The sequence below is a fragment of the Seriola lalandi genome, unplaced genomic scaffold, assembly GCF_002814215.2.
Source record: "Seriola lalandi dorsalis isolate HSWRI2012SDOR001 ecotype SW California unplaced genomic scaffold, Sedor1 jcf7180002054425, whole genome shotgun sequence".
Lineage (NCBI taxonomy): Eukaryota > Metazoa > Chordata > Actinopteri > Carangiformes > Carangidae > Seriola > Seriola lalandi.
The window spans coordinates 2,646,818-2,669,982 of NW_019524978.1; the positions used below are offsets into that span (position 1 = coordinate 2,646,818).

The following is a 23,165-nucleotide window of genomic DNA, read 5'->3' on the forward strand; positions in this document are numbered from 1 at the left end:
CACAGATATGTAACTGAATAAACATATTTGTCCAAACTCTTCCGCACCCTTCCAGTCCTGCAGGTTAGCCCCATTTTTATTTTGGCTGACATTTTTTCGGGTGTGTCAAAAGGGAACAAATTAATAAACTAATGTCAGTATCTTTAATCTTATTTTTCAAAAGCGGAGGTCAAGTGAAGTAATATTAGAGCTACAACTTGCAGCTACATGTTTGTCTTAAAAGCTTTGTAGTTTGTATTAAGGATCTAGTGGACTAGACTGACCTTTGATTGTTGCTGTGTTATTCTGTTTGTAGTATGTATGTTGAACAGGATTGAGAACCTGCTTGACTGAAAATCAAACAGTCAGACTGTAGTCATGCATTCCAGCAGCATTAATGTGACAAAACAAAAAGCAAATAACATAACAAGAGGTACATTTTAAATAATTGTTACACTGCTTTAAATCTTAAAATAAATAAATAAAAAGTACAGGGGAAATTCAGCTGAATAATGTAACAATATGTAGAAAAAAAAGAGGAAGTAACCTTTCCCAGCCAGTGAACCATTGAAACATGTTATTACTTCATATTTTCAGTTATTTTATAAGAAAGTGGCCATTACAGTAAGATCAGATTTGACTGCATATCCACACAAACGTTTCATTTCCTCACAAACAGCTGTCTGGGTGTTGCAACAGGGTGGATCAAGGGGGACTCTTCAGCTGTCAGTATATGACACTCGATTGGCAAAGAGTTCAATTACATCACCATCTATGATTTTGTGTCCTTGCTGAGCTGTGACGTCATTTAGACTGTCAGCATTGGTCTGAATAAATCGGTAGGGTGGACATTGTCGCTGTCTTTGCACACTTTTTTAAGTCCTTTGCACTATCAACAACTTTTCGCTGATGAGACAATAGCAGATAGTTCCATTTAATTCGGGAGGAACCATTCTGCTGCGGAATAGGGGCGTCAGGAAACTGTCAAAAAAAACACATCGTGGCACTAAGCTGACAGTTTCAGAGCAGGTATTGCGCAGCATCACGCCACAAATCGTGTGTTTATTTATTTAATTTAAAAACAAAACGTATGGATGATATGCGAATAACTGCGGAGAGGAATCCCCCTTCCCACCCCCCACGGGACAGAATGGACTCGACCTACTCAATCATGCACTTCAGCATACACTGCAAAGAGCATGCTTTCACCTTTAGGATTGTCTGTGCTTCTTCTTGAAGTCACCCTGGATTATTCTTTTGGATAAAGCAGGTACGCAGATCTCACGGTTTCCCTTCTCTTTTATGCGCGTGCACAGTTTACTGGACCACTCCATGTGTTCAGACTGGGCTGTAGGTGGAAGGCGATTGTCTGATCTTGATTTATAAATAGGTTACATGCAGGGAAGGGTGTAATGGATGATTTAAAAAAAAATACATCTTCTTTATCTCATCCTCCTGTCGGTGATCAACTCGTGGCAACAGAAGTGAGTAAGAAAATATAAATTTTTTCCACTTGTCAGACACGAACTTGTACCAGCTTTGATAATACTGATGATGATCCCTGTGAATCGTCACACTGGAAGTCAGGATTTAAAAAGCAGGCTAAAGTCAGTTATTGGAATAAAAAAATAAATTTAAAAAAAGATGTGGGAATGAGCATGGCAGGTCTCATATCCTCCAACAACATCCTTGAGGTTAAGCAAACTTTCCAGCAGCTCACCATACACACTCATCTCTTCCTCTCTTCCTAGAGTCATTTTTGGACAGCACACTTTATCACCGCAGCATCAGACAGACAGATTTGTGGCAGCAGAGAGTTATAAGTACAGTGGACATGCAGCTCAGTGCAGAAAACATCCAGGAGAGGAAAGAAGAGCAGTTTCTCCTTCTCTCTCTCTCTCTCTCTCTCTTTTTTTGTATTTAAAGATTGTTTTATTCACACGGAGACAGACACACAGGGGTGGAGGTGGACGTTGGGGGGAGGGAGGGCGGGGGGCTGTTACCCATATTAGGAAGTCGTGTCCTACATAATAGACACGGCACAACTGCCAGTGAGCAAGGCACAGGTGCCGGCGGCCGGAACGATCGAGACTCTTTCTTGTCATTAGTATGAGGATCTGAAACCGCTGGAAGCTCTCTGCTCTGTCGCATTTCTTCTTCTTTCAGTCTCTGCGCCAGCTCGAGCTCTCACAACTCATCTGCATGCAGTGTGTGTGTGTGTGCGCGCGTGTGTCTGCGTGCGTGCGCGTGTACGTGCGTGTGTGTATGTGTGTTTTCGGGAGGTGGGGGGATGGAAACATGTGGCGAGTGAGGAGGAAGGGGGGTGTCGATTGGTTGTTTCGTGTGTGTACGTGTGATGTGATGGGGGGGGGCTATATAACTTTGTTTTCCCAAATTATGATGCACCTCTAGAATGCCTGCTGTTATGGTAAAGGAACACAGTAGGAAGAGAGGTGTGTATGTGTGTGTGTGTGTGTGTGTGTGTGTGTGGGGGGGGGGGTGTTAGGATTAGGGGGGACAATCCGAATGTGACGATTTCTGTTTTAATTCCATTGTCTGACGTGTGCATATAGGTGACTGTACCAACCGAAGTGTGTGTTTTGTGTGTGTGTTCGCGCAAAAGTAGCCCAGGTACCGCTCGTGCTATCTGCCTGTGGCACCAACATGTCTTTTTACGCACGAAACCGATTGCGCATGTATGGTGGTGAGACAGTTAGTGATCTGGGGGCAATTGTTCAGTGTCACCTCCTCTCCTCTCTGGACACTTCAGACTAAACACACACACACACACACACACACACACACACACACACACACACACACACAGGAGCACACCAGCTGATCCACCTGGTAGGAAGCGGTGGAGACATGAATGAAACAGGAACAGTGAAATGTGCGACCCTCGTTTGTGGACGGAGGTTTAGTGACAGGGACTAAAAACAAAGGGAACAAACTTTTTCTGCTTCTCCTTTTTTTTTTACGCCCTCGATCTTGTCCTCGGTGTTTCGCCCAAACACACGCGCGCGCACACACACACACACACACACACACACACACACACACAAGGCTTCTTTCCATCCATGGTGCGTTCAGGTGCTCCCATAAACTCCGACATTTCCAATATTGACTCGTACAAGTTTGATCAGAAATACCCCTGTTATGTTAGAACGGACAAAGCTTATCTTGACTGTCTATTGTGACACGGGGGATGTTGGATGATCTCATGTGTTTATCACAAGACCATCTACGTGGGGCTATCCAGCAAACTTCCTTTAATGGTGAGGGAAATCATGGGAAATGGATTGGTCATAGGTCTTCAGACTTCACAAAAAAACAAAAAACAGTAAATTTAGGCAAAGAGATTCTGAAGAAATAAACAAATTATTTAACCTATGAATCTTGTTGGTTTACCTGTAAACTTTATTATATACATTAATAAAACGTATTAATATGTAGGGCTGTAACAATAATTTCTTTCTTTAATTAATGAATTGTTTTGGTCTCTAAAATGTCAGAATACCAAGAAAATCTCCAAGATGTCAAAGTGACATCTTCAAATCTCTTCTTATGTCCAATCAGCACTCCAAAACTAAAGAATATGGACTAACATAAGACAACAAAAGAAGCACATCCTCACCTTTGTGAAACTGGAACCAGCAAATGTTTGTCATTTTTGCCAATTAATCGATAAGCCAAAGAGTTTCCAACCTATGTGCCAATCGATCAAAACTTTTACAGCTCTATCAACAACATAATGTAGGCCTGCCACCACTTGAAAAACGTTTTCTTGAATAACCTAAGACACTCAGTATCCCACAATTCATTGCCAACTCTTTTTTATTTTGATATAAAGGCTTAGTATAGACTACATAATATGAATACATATGAATCATCATATTTACAGATAGAGTAGAAAACTCCCCTTTTCTGTGGAAAGTGTATTAATAAGATCTCTGGACCTCCCCATTATTTAAGTTAAATTCCTAAGTTAAAATCACAGATTTCTCCGACACCACCTGAAGGCAGCACCAGTGAAACGACAAGAGACGAGAGAGCGAGAGAGACAGTGAAACTGCGAGGGGGGAGAGGGAGAGAGAGAGAGAGGAACCTGTACTGTGCTACAACACAAGGAGAGAGGAATTCGCCAGAGATAATAATAATTTTACGCGATTTTGGGAAAGTTGAGCCGCGGGTCGCTGTTGTCAGCCGCAGCGCCGGACGGTGGAGTGGAGCCTATCTGCTCTTTATCTCTGCTGGATCTGGACTCTTTTATATTTGCTTTTGGAGCTGCTGCACCGGTCCTTTTTGTGTGTGAGAGTGTTAGAGCTGAGCGGTGTTTTAACTGGTAAGGAAGTGACTGTGTACAATTATTATTGTTTGTAATTGGGAGGGTGTGTTCGTCGGGGCTGCTGCTACTGCTACTGCAATCTATTGCTGTTACAGACTCTTTGCTTTAACCTAGTCATTTCCTTTAAGAGTGCAAAGACAGGACTGACTAAGAAACGGACAGCAAAGTATACATGTGCTACAATGGAGATAAGGGTCATTTTGAGGAATGTTTGACTGATATGAGACTGGAACCTTGCGAAAAAAGAGCTAGAGTAATCCCTGTGATACATGAAGGAAAGATACTGTAGAAATAACAGGCAAAACGGACTTCATAAAAATTTTATAGTTATATTAAGACCTTATAACAATGTTATAAAGTACCGCAAGACAGCTATAAACTTCTGTCTCGCAGCAGGCGTCAATGAGTGAAAATTATAGCTATAACATAAGTGATAATAGGAAAAAAAATCCATAAAGCCAAGGATATAGATCACTATATAAGCTATAAAACATCAAGGATACGTATTATAGGCACGTTATAGGAATATTAAAGGTCTGTCATAGTGATTCTCCCTCAGGGGCAGGCTGGAGTAGTATCAGAGGAGATAGTTATGTAAAACCATAGACCATAGTTTGCAGTAGAGAGAGAGAGAGAGAGAGACTGTGTGTGCACGTGCTCGCGCACGCACGTGTGTCAAAACATGTCATTCCATGTTGTTAGTAGTTTGATGAATACAAATGATAAACGTTAAAAAACAAACAAACAAAAACAAAACTACACATTGTCTTATCTGATGTTGTTGGAATTTGACTTGGAACAGCAGCCTAAATAGGGCTTACTTTGTTTCGGTGGAGTTCACACACAAACACACACACACACACACAACACACACACACACACACACACACACACACACACACACAACACGTGCAGATGTATGTGCACGTGCACACCCACACAAATCACTACAATATTCTTGTTGTCACTTGCATGTAGAAGGGTGAGTTTTTCTATGTTGTTTTTCAACTTGTACACATTTCCCTGGTCTCCCTCGGTGAAGCATCATATTCTCTGTGGTATTCCCTCAGTATTCCAGCAATAATCCCACAGTGTGCATAGATCCTCAATTTTTTTTTTCATGTTTTTTTTTGCTTTCTTTACTTGACAGCATTTTTTTCCCATCTCCTTTGATATTGACTTTCTGTGTTGTGCTATTTCCCTCTGTACTTGTTGAAAGGTACAGCGTTTTCTTCTGTGTAAGGTCACACACACATACAGAAAGAGAAAGAGATAGCGAGAGAGGAGGGAGGGTGTGAGGGAGGGAGGGAAGAAGAGAGGCAGAGCGTTGTTTTGCAGACAGGATTACATTGTCTCCCCCATGTCAGATTTCAGACATTATGTTTAACACTTCTTCTAGAGCCTGTAGCTCTCACTCTGTGGTTCCACAAGTGAATACAGCCCAGACAACATCGCAACAACAATAAATGAGCTAACTTCCCCAAACTGACTGTTGGATAATAAATAGTCTATAAGAGCGCCACCTGTTCTCCTAATCATGAATAATACCAGGAATAGATTTGAAGGTAAACACATATAGTCGGTAAAGCTTTAGGGAAGGTGGAAATAAATATTTTTCATTTAATTAATTCCTGTGTTCTGGCAGACTTTAGGTCATTCTTGTTTTTTACATGTCAGTTTCAGGGAAAGCCACAAACCTGATGACTTCAGTGTAGTTTTCTTATAATGTCATGCAAGTGTCCGAACGTTGTCATGTCTGAGATCACTTGTTGACCATTGGGAAGAAAGGCGGGGGACGAACGTGACCTATGTTTAAATGTGACTTGCATGTTAGTTGACTTAGCAGAAATCTGATTCGTGTGGATACAAGCTCTTTCCACGGTTTTAAACGACAGCCTGTACAGGAGAAATTTGATTTTTTTTTTGTTTTGTTTTTTTTAGGACGCCTGTCGCAGATGCCTCATATTTACGAAGTGATCCCTCGAGAGCTCACACATGACTCGAGTGAAGCTTTTTGTATTTGATTGCCTTTCACCATTGTGTCTCCTCTCACACACTGAATAAATGCTGCATACATTTGGCTTTTGTCAATAGGACGATTTGTCTTTTGTAAGCAGCTTGTGTGCTTGCTTTTGCATCCCCCGTGCTTTATCATGATCAAACTTCCAACTCTACCACGACTCTATCTCTCTCAAAGACTTGACTTTTTTTCTTTTTTTTTTTTTTTTGCAAAGTTCACCCTACCCATTACACCCCCCTTTTTTCCTGTATCTGTGGGAGTAAAATTAGCAATTTCATTTTTTTTGTCTTCTCCCTTCAGAATGTGGAAGTGTTTTATTGGTGTGGCGAGAAACAATGAGGACAAGGCAGGGCTTTGTGGTGGCAGAAATGCATTTTTAACCCATGTGAATGAATGGCGCCTCACATTCCACAGCAGCAGGCCCTTTACTGAATGGCAGCACTAACTCGGCTGTTTTCATTACTCATTACTGCCTTGTGCCTTTTCACCATGGACATAGTCATTTACCTTCACCAACTGAGGGTGGGGGGAGGGGGGGGTTCAGCACTACAAAGACTCTGTCATAGTAGATTTATTTAAGGTAATATCACTATGTTGGATGTGAGGCAAACATTTATTATTATACATTTTTTTAAATTAATTGATAAGGGATTGGTTCTGCTGTTTTTGTCATACTCAGCAGTTAATAATAAAGCTGTTGTAATCAAAAAATGATATTATTTATGACAATGTGTAACGTTAAAGCCAGTGCTCCTAGTGATGAAGAGTGGAGCATTTATTCACATACGTCCATTTGGAGTTTGCGGAGAGCATAACAGAGCTAAAAGAGACTCAGTGTACGGCTTTATATGTTGCGCCGTATCTGCTGAATGTGTAAATAGGCAATTGCTTGCTAGCTGTTAGCCATGTCAACTTTAAACTGTGACAATATGTCAATGTTGCATTTACACCATGTTTTTTCCAAGTGGCTAAAGCACATTACTTAACAGGGATTTAAGAATGATATACTGGGTTTATGATCTTGGTTGGAAAAAAATCATCTTTCATCTGGCTTTAGTGGAGCGAGACATTTTATACAACAAAGTGAATTCTTTGTAAAGTGTGCATCTCCCGGGCTGTATCTCTGTACTGTTTTGTAAAATGGAAAATGGCTGTAGCTTTACTGCTTATTTCCATGATGAAATACATTTTTTATTGTAATACTGACAAGTGTGAGCATGGACTAAGGCCTCTGTGGGTGGTTTCCAGCGCCTTGTTCAATCCATGTCTGAAAGCGTTCCAGTGCAAGCTATAGTTGAGGTCTACATGTGCATACTTATGTCATAAACTGAATCCTTTCAGTTCTTTTTAGAGTGTAATTCCTACCCTGCTTTGACTCTGCTTCTTCATCTCTGTCCAAACTGCTCATGTTAACGTTGTGCTGCTTTGAACTAGAATGGATATGAAAAAAAGTAAAGGCATCAAGTCACAAGTGAGATATGTTTTCCTGCTGAGTCAGTTAGGCAGAAGTCTTACACATCCTATTCTCTCTGTTTTTTTTTCCTCCCAACTTTTCCTTGTGCTTCAGATTGTATCAATCCTTTTCTACATGAGAGCAAAGATGTATCTGCGTTCACAGGCTTAAATAACTTTCTGTGGCATATTGAGGTTGGATTATGACGAGAGGCTGCAAACAACAAGTGCAAACTCCATTTTAACAGCTGTTCCTTTTTTTTTCTTTTTCTTTTTTTCTTGGGGAAACAAAAAGAGAATTGCGCGTGTCTTTGCTGGTGGTCCAGACAGTCACATCATTTTAATACAGGATCTAGTGTCTATTCTGTGTTGATGGCATTGATTCCCTGCTGCATGGTGGGGGTTTCCACTCTGAAAGGGCAATCTCTCTGTGTTAGCCTAGAAACACCAAGCTCCTGGATTGAATTATAAATGAGCCCTCCATGGGAAACGTATTGCTTACTGCCTAGGATAATCAGAAGGAATTTAGATTTCCTGCAAATTGTCACACTGCACATCTGTAGTAAATGTCTATGTTCATTCCTTATGAAAAAAAAAAAAATAAATAAATCTTGGATGCCAATTTTCTTGGAACTTCGGTAACAGGTGTGTAGTTAATACCTTTATTTGGGTCACACCTGCATCCTCACCACCCATATGGATCAGTAGACTGTATGCCGAGCAGCACTGTCCAGGTAGTAAACTGTGAAGCCTGATAGCTGTCCAAATTAGACCTAAAGAAAATGATGTAGTAATCGGAGGATTAAGATTGGGGGGGGGGGTGTTAGAGGAGGTGCTGGCGGGAGGGATTTAGGCACAGGGCCATTTTACCCTTCACCCATGGTGGTGGGGAGGGTAGAGAGGAGCGTGGTAGTGGTGCTGCATAGGGCTCAACTGTTGCATATACAGGTACTTTTTCATTAAAGCTGCCTGTCGTTGATATTTTGTGCTGAGATTTTTATCTTCCAATTGTACGACGATGAGAAAAGGTCTCAGTTTTTTCCCCAGAAGTTCATTGTTGTTGTTCAGTGGTGGAAAACCCCTCTCAAACAGTATGGCATCGTGGGAGATGGTCATTAGAGGTCTGTGTAGATTTGGAAAAGGGTTTTTTTTTTATCACATAGGAAGTAAGTAAAATATATAACAGTATGCACATGTATTCATTTGCTCCATTCTTGGAGCATTATGTCTAAAGAAGCAAGTAAACTGCAGTGAACAAATCAACATCAACTCTACTGGAAACAAAAAAAAGCAGCTACAGTGATGTAGAAGCTTTGGAGCACACTTCTTTTTTCTTTTTTTATTTTACCAGGAAGTCCTGGCCAAGATAGTTTCCATACAGACAAACATGAAATACCACATTTATGACATGATAGCAATATTTGAAATCAATGGCTTTTCAAGAAAAACAGCTACACGTCTCATCCACCGCTTTCTTTATGACGCCCTTAAAATTTCGATTGTCATTTAAATTGCAGAATCCAAATTTTTTTTTCATTTTGACAGTTTTGTTTGCTGTAATTATTTAATATAGCTATATGTTTTGACACTATGCCATCATCAGGCTAATTAATAAGAAGATGACGGTGTTATTTATACACGTCTTGATATTACCTAAAGTTAGAATAGCTGAATGTGAGTCTGGAAAAAACCCACATTAATTAGTCGTAGGTATGTTCATTTTTTAATAGGTGTTAACAAAAGGCTGCATTTTTACACATCCACAGCTGTTTAACATTGACAGCTTAATGCAAAACAATCAATGACAACATCAATTAAAATTCGAAGCAGAATAATTAAATGGTCAAGATCAAATTAAATTGAATATTGAAGTAAACTTAAGGAATAAACCTGCTCTTCACTCACAGTAATTGACATGTTTTCAGTAAAGATTTGAAGTTCATGTGATGAGCACAATCTCTAAATATTTTAGCGATGATAGAAGGTGATTACAGTTGCTCAAATGTGCATCTATGAAAAACACGTCCAAGTGGTTTCACAAAAATGTTTTCCTCTGACTGTATTTTTTTGTTTCTCAACTGTATGTTTTTGGAGTAAAACCTCAAAGTTAAAGCCAATAAAATGTAGCATTTGTAGCCACTAGTGAAATGCCTTTATGTAACCATCGTAAAAGAGTCAATAATAGGTAAGCAGTCCGTGTGTGTCATGACTTCTTGTGTTTGTGCTTGGTCTTGATCATCTTCATCTCATGTGGTTGTAAGTCTGCAATAACCGCTGTCTGCATCCTGCAAAAAACCCAAATGGGAACATGCCCAGTCAGACTCCCACTGGCTGTACTGACTAAATAATAATTTCAGTAGCTGTCCAAAGACAAGAACCAAATCTGAAGCGGACCACACTGAGTGGCTGTTAATCTGATAATCAGGGTCGATATCGACCCCATTTATCAGAGCAACTCTGTTTGTATTAACTGAGGGCACTCACAGTAGCATTGGCCTGCAGAGTTGGAGCTCCTTGTCAGTGCATAGATTTCATCAGTTGAATTGAATAGGATGTGTTGGGAGTTTTACAGAAAACAGAATCTCACTTCAGTTCAAATGGAAGCACATTAACCACATTGCAAGCTGCATTATCCATCACCGTCACTCAAGCTGGTTTCCCATCTTACCCATTATTGATGATCCAATGAAATAACAATCACAGGCACACAGCGCTGAGCTGAATGTGCTGGATTCATTAGCAGTGCTTATCAGGTTTGAGCTGACATACTGATCATAGTTAATAGATTTCTGCCTGCGTCTATGAACCGACGCTTGGCATTGTTGCTGTGATTGCTGCGGGATTAAAGAAGAGAAATAAGCTTAGCTGGGAGAAATAGCCCAGAGAACCACGTGGCTGTGATCAGGGATTGAGAGAGAGAGAGAGAGAGACAGAGAAAGAGAGGGAAGGGGAGAGCTGGCGGTGGAAGGAACAGCACTCTTTGTCCAGCCCAGATGTCACTGTAGTAGACTACCATTATTGATCCACTGCTTTGCACACACACACATCCCGCACACCGCAAACACACACACACACACACACACACACACACACACACACACACATGCACTCATACCTTAATTAGATAGCATTAAAATGGGAATTTAAGAGAGGGTGCTGCCAATCCTGTTACATAAACACTCCTTTACTTTTAGAAAATGAATGTCTCAGTACACATTATCCTTTCAACCAGCATCATACAGAGCACTCTGAATGATTGAAAACATGTAAAATAGATCCGTTTAAGCATATTCTGCTCTATCTTACACAGTGCATCACATCTTGTACTCGCCTAATCATTCATCATCATATGAAACCAGCTTTTCTTGCCTCTGCATTCTTTCTGCCTCATATATCTAGTCTGTTTATCTCTGTGAGACTGTGGCCTTCCTCCAATTTGATACGCCACTAGATGATATGCAAACTTAGCATGTAGGTGTCTGTCTGTTGTGTGTGTGTGTGTGTGTGTGTCTGTGTGTGTCTGTGTCTGTGTGTGTGTTTTGCAGGGGTGACGGTCGGGCATGGTAGGGAGGGGACATGACAACCAAACTTAATCCAAACTCACAGCAGCCCAGAGGGCCGTAAGGGTTGGGTGGGGGTTGGGTGAGCCGTTTCCTAAGCAGGAGAGGCTCCTTTTTAGCATTCACCATCCTGTTCCAGTTAATAAACACACTCTAAATGGGAATAAACAATAAACAACACATTAAGTCTGCGAATAAAAAAAAAAAAATGAATACACAGGCTTTAATTTATCCAAATTGGATTCTTTTTAAGATTCTTTCTTATGAGAAAATCCTCTAAAGCACAGGAAGTCGTGCTGTGTTTGCAGCTGTTTTAGAGTAAAGAGTAGTTAGTTAGCCAGGTGATGTGCAGACACAAAAGGAGCTTCACTTATAGGAACTCTAACAGAATAATCCAAGATTTGATTGACAAGTGATTTCTGGGAAGTAGGCAGCAGAAATGACAGGACACGAGGACTGAAGTTGGAAAGACACACACAAAAAAAACTTTCATTCTTACTTTAGTTTCAATTTGATTCAAATAAACCGCTAGCTACCTGCTCCTCCCCTTCACACACACATACACACACACACGGTATTGTCATAACTCCCTCAAGGAACTACTTTTGCTGCTCCATTTGAGTATGAAAACAACTTAGAATATGACAAACATATATGCTCCTCTTCTCTTTTCACTTCATTTCAACTGCCCCACATTCACTGCATTGTTAGCATTATCTATCAGTCTGCAAAAGTCTTTCTCTCTCTCTCTCTCTTTTGTACAGAGTTAGGGAGAATTGGGAGAGAGTGGACGTAGTTAGTGCAGACTGAAAGCCAGTGATGTTGCATGTCTGACTAACTTAGGGAAACAAGCTGGAAATGTCTCCAGGCTACTGCAGCTAATCATTCAGCCCACAGAGGAACTGATCGTTAGCCGCTGATGTCAGCCTAACCTTGCCGCGATGCCTTTCAGTGAGTGGGAGAGAGGGGGCACAGGATGGATGGAAGTTTGGACATGATCCTGTCAAAAATGTTTGCTTTTCTGATCATAATAGGGCAGGAAGACAAAGACTTGTCAATTATGAGATTTTGACATATTAAACCAACAACAAGTAGTGTTGTAGTGATTACTTTGCTTTTTAAATGAGCAGGACTGAACAAATGCTGCTGTTGATGTGCCTGCTTGTCACTATTGTTAGGTCTTTGGAAATGAAAAGAAAGGCCAGACTCACTCATATGGAAATATAGGGGCAGTTTGACTTCTGCCAGAACTGGTTGTCTGTCTCAAAATGAGTCAAAGGGATTAAGAATAATAACAGTTCGGTATAAAAGCTTTATTATAAGCCAAATGGAAGAGCTGAAAAATCCAAATGTGGGCATTTCCTGTGATAGTGAAATTTAACCCTTATTTGGGAAGCATCACTATCCCAGTCTTACTCTCTTCATTTTTGTAAGGAAGGGAATAAACAGGCATGAGGAAACAGGATTTAGGAAGTAGTAATAGGAGCGACTCTGGCAGAGTCAAGCAGGCTTTAGGGTCACTGAGGACGGAGGTGAGGAGGAGGAGGAGGGTCGCCTAGGGGCTAATGAGCTCTCCCCAATCCAGAGATACAGTTGAACACCAACTATGCGTGCAAGATGAATGCACGCTGGATGCAGGAGCAGGTTGCAGGCCATTTGCATCCATCATCTATGCTGAGGGGTTTCTATTCAGCAAGAAAGGGAAGAGGAAAAATAAGTAAAAGCCTTCTTTTTTTCTTTCAGCCTTCTCTTATTGTTCTGTCTCCTTTTCACCTAAATGGCTCTCAGTTTGACAAGATGCACACAGTAAATAATAGTAAAGGGAAATTGTACCCATTTTACACATCAGGGGAATAGCCTACTGATGCCTTTGTGGAAAAAGTTGTATGCAGCCTTTGGTGGCTCCAGAGGGATCTGCTTAAAGTCTGATGAACTGCCTCAAGTGATGTCACTCGAGTCAGCATTGGGTGGGGTTGAAGTGTGGCATTAGAAAGAAACGAGCTTGCAAGACCTCTATAGCCTGCTCCTCATGTCTGCTGGACACTACATTAGCCACCACTAGCATAAAACGCCCAAGTCTTCGACCGAACTCTCGTTGGTCTTGTTGCATTGTGGGTAATGCAGGCACTAAGGAAGAAAAATGTGTGGAATACACAAGTGAGTATCTCTGGTTTTGCTGCATACATTTTTAATTAAACCATCCATCGTCAATCTGACAACGTTAAAGAGGTGCGATGCTCAATCGGTGAGGTCCTCTTTTTAAATGTCCGCACAGTGGCTGTACATACGCCGTGTGTTTGTATCCACTGTTAAAGAGTAGAAACATCAGATTTTCCTCGTCCAGATTTGTGCTCTCTCATTGTGTTTCCTGGGCTGCTGTTTGCTACTTACCTCAGTTCCCAGCTGCTTCTCTGTCTGTCTGTTGCTCGGGGGCCTTGCAGTCAAGTACACAGGGAAGAAGAGACCAAAGACAGGGAGCTTTTTAGTGCCCCTCCACCTCCCCACCACCACCACCACAACACACACACAACCCCACGAGCAACAGCACCACCACCACCACCTATTTCCATTGGCTCTTGATGTTTTGTAAAGAATCCCCCAGCACACTCACACCCTCCCTTCAGCTATCCCCCTGGCCTCAGTGCCCTGTTCCCACATTGTATCCAGATGTGAGGAGGATAGTTGAGGGGAGGAAGGTAGGGGCCCCTGGTAGTGCCCCCCACCCCCACCCCCCAGTATAATCAGCTGAGGACTAGAAACAAACGAGTGAGACCGACAGAGTAGATCCCGCTTTATTCAGACACTTAAATATTCCGTGATTTTTTGAGTTGGCACAGCCGTTAATCCCATCAGACCAACTCCACAAAATCACCCAATTAATAGTCTTAAGGATGGCCACAAAAGCCCGTCTTTCCTAAAAAACATTGAAAAATCGGACCCATTTATATCGTCTTAATCTCATACTTAGTCACCAGCAGGAAGACGGGCAGGGGTCAGCCTAACCATAGCTCCTCATGAACCAGACTGAGAAATCTTAATCTGAAATGTACATCACCCTCAAATTACACATGCTATAGGTGCACTATCCCCTAATGTGGTTATTTAAGGCTGTAGCTGGCCTCTGCGCATATGTCCTTGTTAATACTGATTTGTGCCAGAAGTCCCACAAGCAGTTGGTATGCTTAGGTTTAAATACCTAGGCAGCAGGCTCCACAGGCACCATTGTCCCAGATAGATCTGAGGTGTTTTTGTGCTATACTTGTATGTATTAAAATGATTTTTGAAGGCTGCTACAGCCAACACTTTAATTCAAGCATCAAATAATTTTGTGTCAAATTTCAGTATTTTTAAAACTGACATTTCTTTTTTTCATATTAGACTCTTTTCCAGTGTGGAAAAGCCCTTAAAACACCATTCATATCAAGCTATTGATTAATTCTACAGTGAATAACTAATCAGTTAAGCTGCATTGTATCAACAATATTAAATCCATAACAGTGAGTAGTCTTTGTGTAATCTGCAATAAAAGGCCCTCATCATCTTATTGTAACTATAAATCTCTTGTGTTTAGTGTGACACAAGTGCAGCTCCTAATTGCTGCTGTTGATTCAGTATTTACAGTGGAACCCCTTCTGATCCTTTCATAATATTGTCTGCACAAACCATCTCTCTGTTCTGTCTTTGTAAGCTGCTGGGTCTTTGTGTTTGCCAGTTCATACCCACAGCTCAATTTGATTGCTGATCATAGATTCATATAAATGCATATAACTTAACCAGCAGACTTTCTCTCTCTTTTTATGTGTGTGTGTGTGTGTCTCTCTCTTTAGAAGTGAGTCGTCTCCATTTTTAGTAACCCCATCCACCAGTCTTTGACTCTGTGTTTTGCATAGTGTGTTGTGTAAAGCTGCCCACTGGTGCGATGTGGAGAGAATGACAGTGTGCGTAATCCTCTGTCGCTTATTTCTTGTGTAACAGGCCTGTTGGTTTTTAGTGGTGCTGACTGGCTGGCTGGCTGGCTGGCTGGCTTAATGGCTGTTTTGCTGCCTGACTGATGCAGGTAACTCCCATTGGAAGCGCCTGCTCTCTCTAAGGAAAGCTGCACAAACATGACTGCTTGATGCAACCACGCTTTCTCCTGTGGTATCCTCTCTCGCTCCTCTGAGGTAATAGTCCTACATTAAGTGGAGTGCAGAGTGAAGCTGATATTTTGTGCTGTTTTGCACAATTGTGAAAATGGATGAAATTCACCACAGCTATCTAAGATTTATAGTCAAGTCTTTTTTTTATTTTTTATTTATGTAGTGCCAAATCACAACAGAAGTTATCTCAAGGCATTTCTCATATCGTGCAAGTCTAGACTGTACTCTTTATAATCTTGACTATAGAGACACGACAGTTACCTGGCAGTGTCAAGGAAAAACTTCCTTTTAAAAAGCAGAAACCTTGAGCAGAGCTAGTCAGACTTCTCCTTCTCCATATGCTGGTATTACTGCGACAGTGACAACTGCTACTATTATGTGACCTTAGTATCCCTTTATTTCTTATATTGCCCTGATTTACTAGTAAAAACATATGACACAATACTATTTTCTATGTTAAGAGTGTATTTTTGGAAAGATACAAACATCATGTCATATGCAGAGACTCCATTCAAATTCAGACACATACTGTGTCTCCTGCCAGTTGATGAAGGCCGAGGCCAAGCTAGCAGCCTGCACTTTACACTGCAGTTTGGCTCGTCCATGATATCAGGGTCCTAGAATAACCATTAGTCATTGATTATTGGTGTGTAATGTGAACTGACGTAGAATAACTACAGACACTATGCCACTATGCTGTGTGCATTATAAGAACAACATATAAACATATATAAAATCCTCAGGTGAATGATAGCCTGACTCTTCAACTCTTCAACAAAGCTGTAATTAGGCACAGTAGTATATTGCTTTGAGCTAAATGCTAACATAAGCATGCTAACACACCCACAATACCAATGATAACATGATGGTTTCTAGCAGGTACAATCTTTATCATACTCACCATGTTAGTTCTTTGCGTGCTGACATTTACTAACTAGTAGCAAATCAAAGTACTGAACAAATTGAAGTTTTGATGGATCTATCTATCTATCCATTTATCTATCTATCAGTGCGGTGCTTAACAAAGACACAGTATATTTCCTATTTACTACGATATTATGCCTAGGAGAGCTCCATTAATATAACTAAAAGGAGAAGCAGTAACACGCTTTAAGAAAATAGCTATGAAATAAGTAAACATGAAAAACAACAAATTCCTTGAGCATGCCAGACCAAACTCAAAGTGATTGACTCGGTATAATATGCTGTAATTGCTGGTACCCCATGTGAAAGAGTTTTATAAACCTTTTTCATACACTGTTTCCAAGCCTATGGAAGACAGTTTCCTTCATTTGGAATAAAAGCTGGACTTTTTATTTGGCAGCAATTTGTTACCATTAATATCCCAGTGACATTATGCAGCCCATTACCAGACAGGTTGTCAGCCTGACATTCATGCCAGTGTGGGTGCTGCATGCTTCCAGATGCCGACCTGGTAAACCCACTACTGTCTAAACACAGCAACTGGTGCAGATCAGGTTGTGCCCGTGAGCTTTATTGCAAACAGGGGGTTGAGGAATGCTGCTTGTTTATCGACAGGATGCTGTGATCTGGTTTTCTTAAGCCCACCTGCATCAGAAGGGAAAATGAACCAGAGGAATGACTGAATCTGGTACACAATGGAGTTTTTTTCCCCTTATTTTGCAACGTTTATATCTTCCCGCATGTGACTTTCTATCATATGTCATGGATGTAATTCTCTTAGTCATCCTGTTATTCTTTTAGTATTTTGAACTTTATATATATATACAGTATATGTCATCTATGTAGGTGTTGTTTTTCTTCGTTCTTTGTCATATTTTTCAAGGAAACATGTCACATCGTAGCCGCCGTCATTTTTAGTAGCTGCTTTCATGAAATTGTCTTTTCGAGTCAAACCTCTGGAGACAGATGTTTTCCGTCATTATAGACACTGGCGGAATTTTTTTTTTTTTTTCACAGGTTACTCAGGCACAGATATTGGAACTGCTAACCTTTTGGTGGGACATTTCTTTGATTTTTAATGTTTTTTAAACTAAAACATCTGTCAAAGCAGAGGAAAATGTAACTCAAATTTTCTTGAGAACTCAACATTTCCCACACACATCCACCCACCCTCGCACAAACACACACATATATACTGTTGCACACACGCCTACTTTGGGTACTGCACACTGAAGCTTGATGGTTGAGATTGTAACTATACTAACAGATTGTCTCTGTAGGACTATTGGATGAATGTTGAGAGAGTGGATCCTGGCCAGTTTCCTGTGCTGTGGTTACACTGCAAAGAATATATGTCATAACAAGCTGTGTAGTCTGGTATTGAGTGCTTGAGTCATCCCTTTTTAATGAAAGTTTGAGTGACAAAACACCAGACAGCGCTAATAACCAGAGAGACACATTTGTTTTTGTACCAATCTTCTCATTAGGCAGTAGTGATCATTAGTTCAGATTCCAAAGAAGTGAGAGTACTCCTGTATGATGGACATTTTCTGCAGTGTGCAGCCCACAGCCAGCATTTCTCTCTCTTTCTTGCTCTGTGTTTGCCTCGATCTCTCAAATCTCCCTCTCTCTCCCTCTCAGTCAGCTCTTATTATCCCAATCCATCTCCTGCCGTGACTTTACATCACTATTTACCACTTATCTTCCCTCTGCTGCCCTCCCTCTCATTATTTACTCTGCCTTTTCTACTCTCCTTGACATGCATCTCTCTTCAGATGCTGCCTTGTTTTCCTCAATATTAGTTTAGAGTTTTTCCACTGGGCAGGTTAACAAGCCGGCATGATTTCATCAATGTGAATCAGTCAGCCTGATAAGACGTGACCCAGATGGGATCTCCAGCTCTTTTTATACAGCCATCCATCACGACCCCATAGCCACATAAGCCATCTCTCATAGTAATGCCTGTCATTCTGTGTATGAAAGAAATGTGTCATGTAGCTTCAGTGCACTCTCTAGAAAAACTCTCTGTCCTGCATAAAAGAGAACGTTTGTTATTCTCATCTAGCAGCCCCAGTTCCTGTGTGGTGCTTCTTTTTTTCTTTTTTTTTTTTTATTATTTTTGGCTATGAAATCCTGGGCAGATGTTTCAGGACACACACACACTGGCTTGCACACACACAAACAAAAACACTCTTAGAATATTCCTTTAGGGACTTATGATGGTCAATAATGAGTTTATGGTAACCTTAGTAAACTTTGAAATGCCTATAATAAGCCCACAGGGAATCTGAATATGTCTGTAGGACAAAACAGAACCTTTATTGGAAACTCATTACACTAATCTTTTTTGTTGAATTTCTTTTGAAAGAATAGTTTGACATTGTGGGAAATACTCTCATACGATTTATTGCCAAAATTAAATGACAAGATAAATACCACTGTCATGTTTGTACAGAAGCTAAGACCAGCACCTTACCTTAGCATGTATGCTAATAGCAGGGGAATACAGCTAGGCTAGCTCTGTCCAAAGGTGAGAAAATTCATGTAGCCTACTAAACCATTTAAAGCTCAATAATTACACATTATGTCTTGTTTGTTTCCTGTACCAAGGTTATATGCTAGACTATTTCTCGGCCAGGGGAAATAACTCTCAGTGTTGTTTATAAACGTTGTTAGTTTTAGAGGTAACAACAATAACAAAATCTGGCTAAAAGTCAAATTTTGTTATCGTTGGAAAGAGCCAGGCTAGCTGTTAGCCAGGCTACAGTATGTATTTTTAGTTTTTTTTAATCTAATGTAGTTTGATTGTAAAATCTTTAGTAACATTATATAGACAGTGTCTTAAAGGAACTACTTGTAAGTTTTGCTATTGCTACATAGCCAACAGCATTAACAGCTGATTACTTACCAGACTTGGCAGAAGCTTCAGCCGTTGTTGTCTTTATAATACAAGAGGTAATAATATGCCCTTTGAGCAGTGCTACTTCTTCAGGGCAGATTGGACTCTATAGTGACTTGGTATTGGAAAGTGATGAGACAGTCCAACTAGGCTGGGGTTAGCCGGTTAGCATGCTAAGTTCCATATAAGAAAAGAAGTGACAGCTCTGGGCAAGTAAAGGAATGAAGTTTGACGCTGAACTTGTAACATTTCTTCTAGACACTAAGCTGTTAATACTAATATTGACTACGTAGCAAAAGCAAAACTTACAAATAGCTCCTGTAAGGTTTGTCCAGACAGAAATCATTCAAGCAAATTCAACTGCTTGGATATTAACTGTAAGCTTGCTATCAATGGAAGAACCCACTGTGGCCATGTGTTTGTGTTGAGCTGACTGAACTTAGACTTCACCAGAAACTCAAATTCTTCTTGGTATTTTCCTCCAGTTTCTCTTCCTTTTCTCTATTTTCCTTCTCTCTGTCATTTATGAAGTAGACTCATGAAGCTTGAGATAGGTACAATTTTTTTGCTTATCTCCCCTCTTTCTGTAGATTTTCCAATGACTTTCCATTGACACACACCCTTGTATTGTCTATGTGGTTCTCAGTAGTGAGCTTAGGATGTTTATAGGTGTGTTATTCAAAGCAAATTATAATGGCTGTTGTAATCCATTTTTTATCATGTGATGTATATCAATATTGAAAAAAAATAGTTTCCAAAGAATAGTTTTCCAGAACCTGTTACTGTATGTGAAATGTATGACAGTGGTGGTTTGTTTAGTACCCCACTAGTGACTTATAGTGGTGATAACAACTTCTATGGTAGTTTTATCTCATACACTATCACAATACCTTTCCTCTAATGTTTCTCCCATGATCCTATAGGGATTTATTGTGTCTCTGTGATGTCCAAAAAGTAATTCATAGTGAATCTATATGGCACTGCTTTTTATTTTCTGTGAAATCACACATAGAGAGGTTTCAATACTCAATACAGCGTACTGTACACAATAACACATTTTCCAGGGGTTGAAATTGGATTTTACCCACAGGTTACTTTGTTTGGAGTTGTGTTTCTTCATAGCATAATGTGTATGTGTATTTTTTGGTGTGTGTTTGTACTTTAGCGCAGTGTGTGAACCACCTCGCAACAACAACAACTGCCTGTTTGAGCCCACACAATCTTTCTGTAGTAGAGCCATCAGGAGATTTCTGTGGAAACCCTCCCATCCTGCCTGCTAGTATGTGTGTGTGTGTGTGTGTGTGTGTGTGTGTGTGTGTTGTGTGTGTACGCAGGCGGCAGGGAGAGTCAAAAGCAGATCTATTGCCCTGTTATGTTCTCATATCTCCTCTTGATAACTCTTACAGGATGTGTTCTTCAGATTTTGCCTCAAGGTAAAGACAGGTTTGAAGGCACAGAGCAAGTAACCAAAAGCAAGTAACCAAGTAAATGAGTAGGCAATGAAAATTCAAACACATAGTGTATCCATACACAGAGTGCTAATGCAATACCTCAGTGCATGTTCATTAAAGCATGCATTGATGGTCACTTTACCTATTGGGGAATGAGACTTCGACCTGCCAGGTCCTTGCTAACTCATTTTTAATAAACTGAAACTGTTGTTTTGAAAATGACGTGCATTTGAGGTTGAAATTCTTAAAATGATGTGTAGGTGAGTTTAGTATGAGCATTCTTGGTGGTTACTGACAAGTCAGATTCCTGTAAAAATAATTTCCTATAATAAGCAGCAAAGGTTGACATTCTCTTTTTTTCCCCTTCTGGTAGCCAGCTGGTGTGGTGAGCATAGGACACAGGCTTCTCACATAAATGTTGCTGTGTGAAATGACAACTGACTGTGATAGATTTTACCAGCTCTAATTAATGTTAATTCCATGAGTCAGCCAACAAAATGAAAGTCTTGGCTGTTGTCTTATTAATGTAATGCTGCTGTCTGGGGCCACTTATATGGGGCCAAATATGTGTGTAAGATTAGTTTGAGACGTATGCTCTGTGTTGCTAAAGGAACACTTTGGCAACTGATACCGCACCACTGGATCAAACCCATTCCCTGATGTCGTTAGTGTGTGTGCGTGCGTGTGTGTAACTAACCGCTGAGCCATCTCGCCGCAACGAGCAGCAAAATAAAACGGTTATATCAGAACGTGTGACAGTGTGAAAGACTGGTGGCCAGCTTTGAGGTCGCCGGTCTAATTACACTTCAGAGAGACTGATTTAGGTTCAGATGCAGAGGTTGTTCGGGGGTGCAGACGGATGGAGGAGAGCGCAGAGGATGGGGGGGGCAGGGTGGCTGGGAGAGTTGTGAGAAGAGTGGACAGCAGAAGCCGAGTGAAAAGAGATGGCGAGTTTCAATTTAAGCTATTACACCAACAAGTTGCAGTTTTACCTTTGGTCCTGGTCGGTTTTATCCAACCTGCTCCGGCCCATACTTCCTCTGTATGCCTCTAATTTCAAAGCAAAGGGAAAATTAGAAGGGAACTGATTTAGTAGCTATTTGCATTGATTGGAACAGAAAACGATGAATCATCTTCCATCAAGCGTGATTCTAAATGATTTGTTTGTATTTGTGTATTGGACATGAATGTCTGAGTGTCCTTAAATGTCCCTCCTTCTAAGGAAAATGAGCAAGATCCTGTTACATAAGCACATTTTGGTCATCCTTACATCTACTCCAAGAGTTCAGGATAAAGATTTGGATTTAGGTTTAAGGTTAGATTAAAGTCTACGCCAGGGTTGAACTTGGGTTTAAGTGTTTGGACATGAACGATTAAAACCTACAATCCTGTACATGCTGTGACTATAGCTATTGTTTGTGAACTGTAAGGCATCCGTGTAATGATAGTTTAGTCAGCGCTGCACAGTGACAGTAGATCTCAGTGTTGTGTGTGTGTGTGTGTGCAAGTGGAATGCTGCTGTGCTTCAAGGAGAGGGGGGGGGGGCTCTATGGGCAGGAGCACCCAGGGGTTAACGAGCGGTGTGAGAAAAACAGGCAGAGTTTGAGAGGGAGGGGGAGGGAATCATGCGTGTGCGCACACACAGGCACACACACACACACATACACATATGCAAACACACACCGAGTCCCAGAGGAAGCTGAAGATGGTCTAGCCCAAGAGAGCAGGCAGCTCTTATTGGCTTTAAAGTGAGATAAATCATAGCAGGAGGTACCGTTCCATGTCAACCAGTTTAGTCCATATTGATCAGTTAGTGCTGTTATTAAGAATAAACAATGGACAACAAACAAAAATGGAAAATATATACAATTTTCTAAAATCCTAATTTGGTCACAATCGATAAATGCACACTCTAATATGAGACTGAAGTCATTGTGAAACTGGAAATGTTTTTGGAATTTTTTAAACATTTAGTCTGACAGACAATGAAAATACAGATCAGTATTAAGCGACGTGGTGCAACAGACAAAAGGCGACTTCCAGGTGCACACCTGTCACATTGAAAACCAGTCTGTTTTAACAGGTAAATGGTCAAAACATATTTCAGTCATTTACTACAGTTTTGTTGGTGTGTAGTTTAGCTAACAACTGTCCCCTTCCCCTCTGGACCCATCCAGTAATCCCACTAGCATGGAGTGGTCACCAAAATGTAACATGACAGTATTGACCCAAACACCTGCCACTTCCTACACACACACATACACACAGACCCAGATAGAAGGCAGGCAGGATCCCCTCTCAGCCTATTTATCGAGGAGGGGGGGTTGAGAAGGGACAGACAGCGTGGACCCCCTCTATTGTTCTGGCTGGGTTTAAGGGATGGGGCGGGGTTA

At 40.8% G+C, this 23,165-nt stretch overlaps 1 protein-coding gene across 3 annotated transcripts in view; it reads left to right on the forward strand.

Annotated features, from left to right (window-relative positions):
* The first annotated feature begins 1,193 nt into the window (after positions 1-1,193).
* LOC111658098 (zinc finger protein 516) overlaps positions 1,194-23,165 on the forward strand; it is a 47,297-nt gene continuing 25,325 nt past the window's right edge. For 2 of the 3 annotated variants that reach the window (XM_023410512.2, XM_023410511.2), the window contains exon 1: positions 4,073-4,324. The gene's annotated coding sequence lies outside the window, so the exon portion shown is untranslated. Of the gene's footprint in view, positions 1,250-4,072; positions 4,325-23,165 lie in introns of those variants that run through there. The other variant, XM_087175199.1, reaches the window with a different exon arrangement.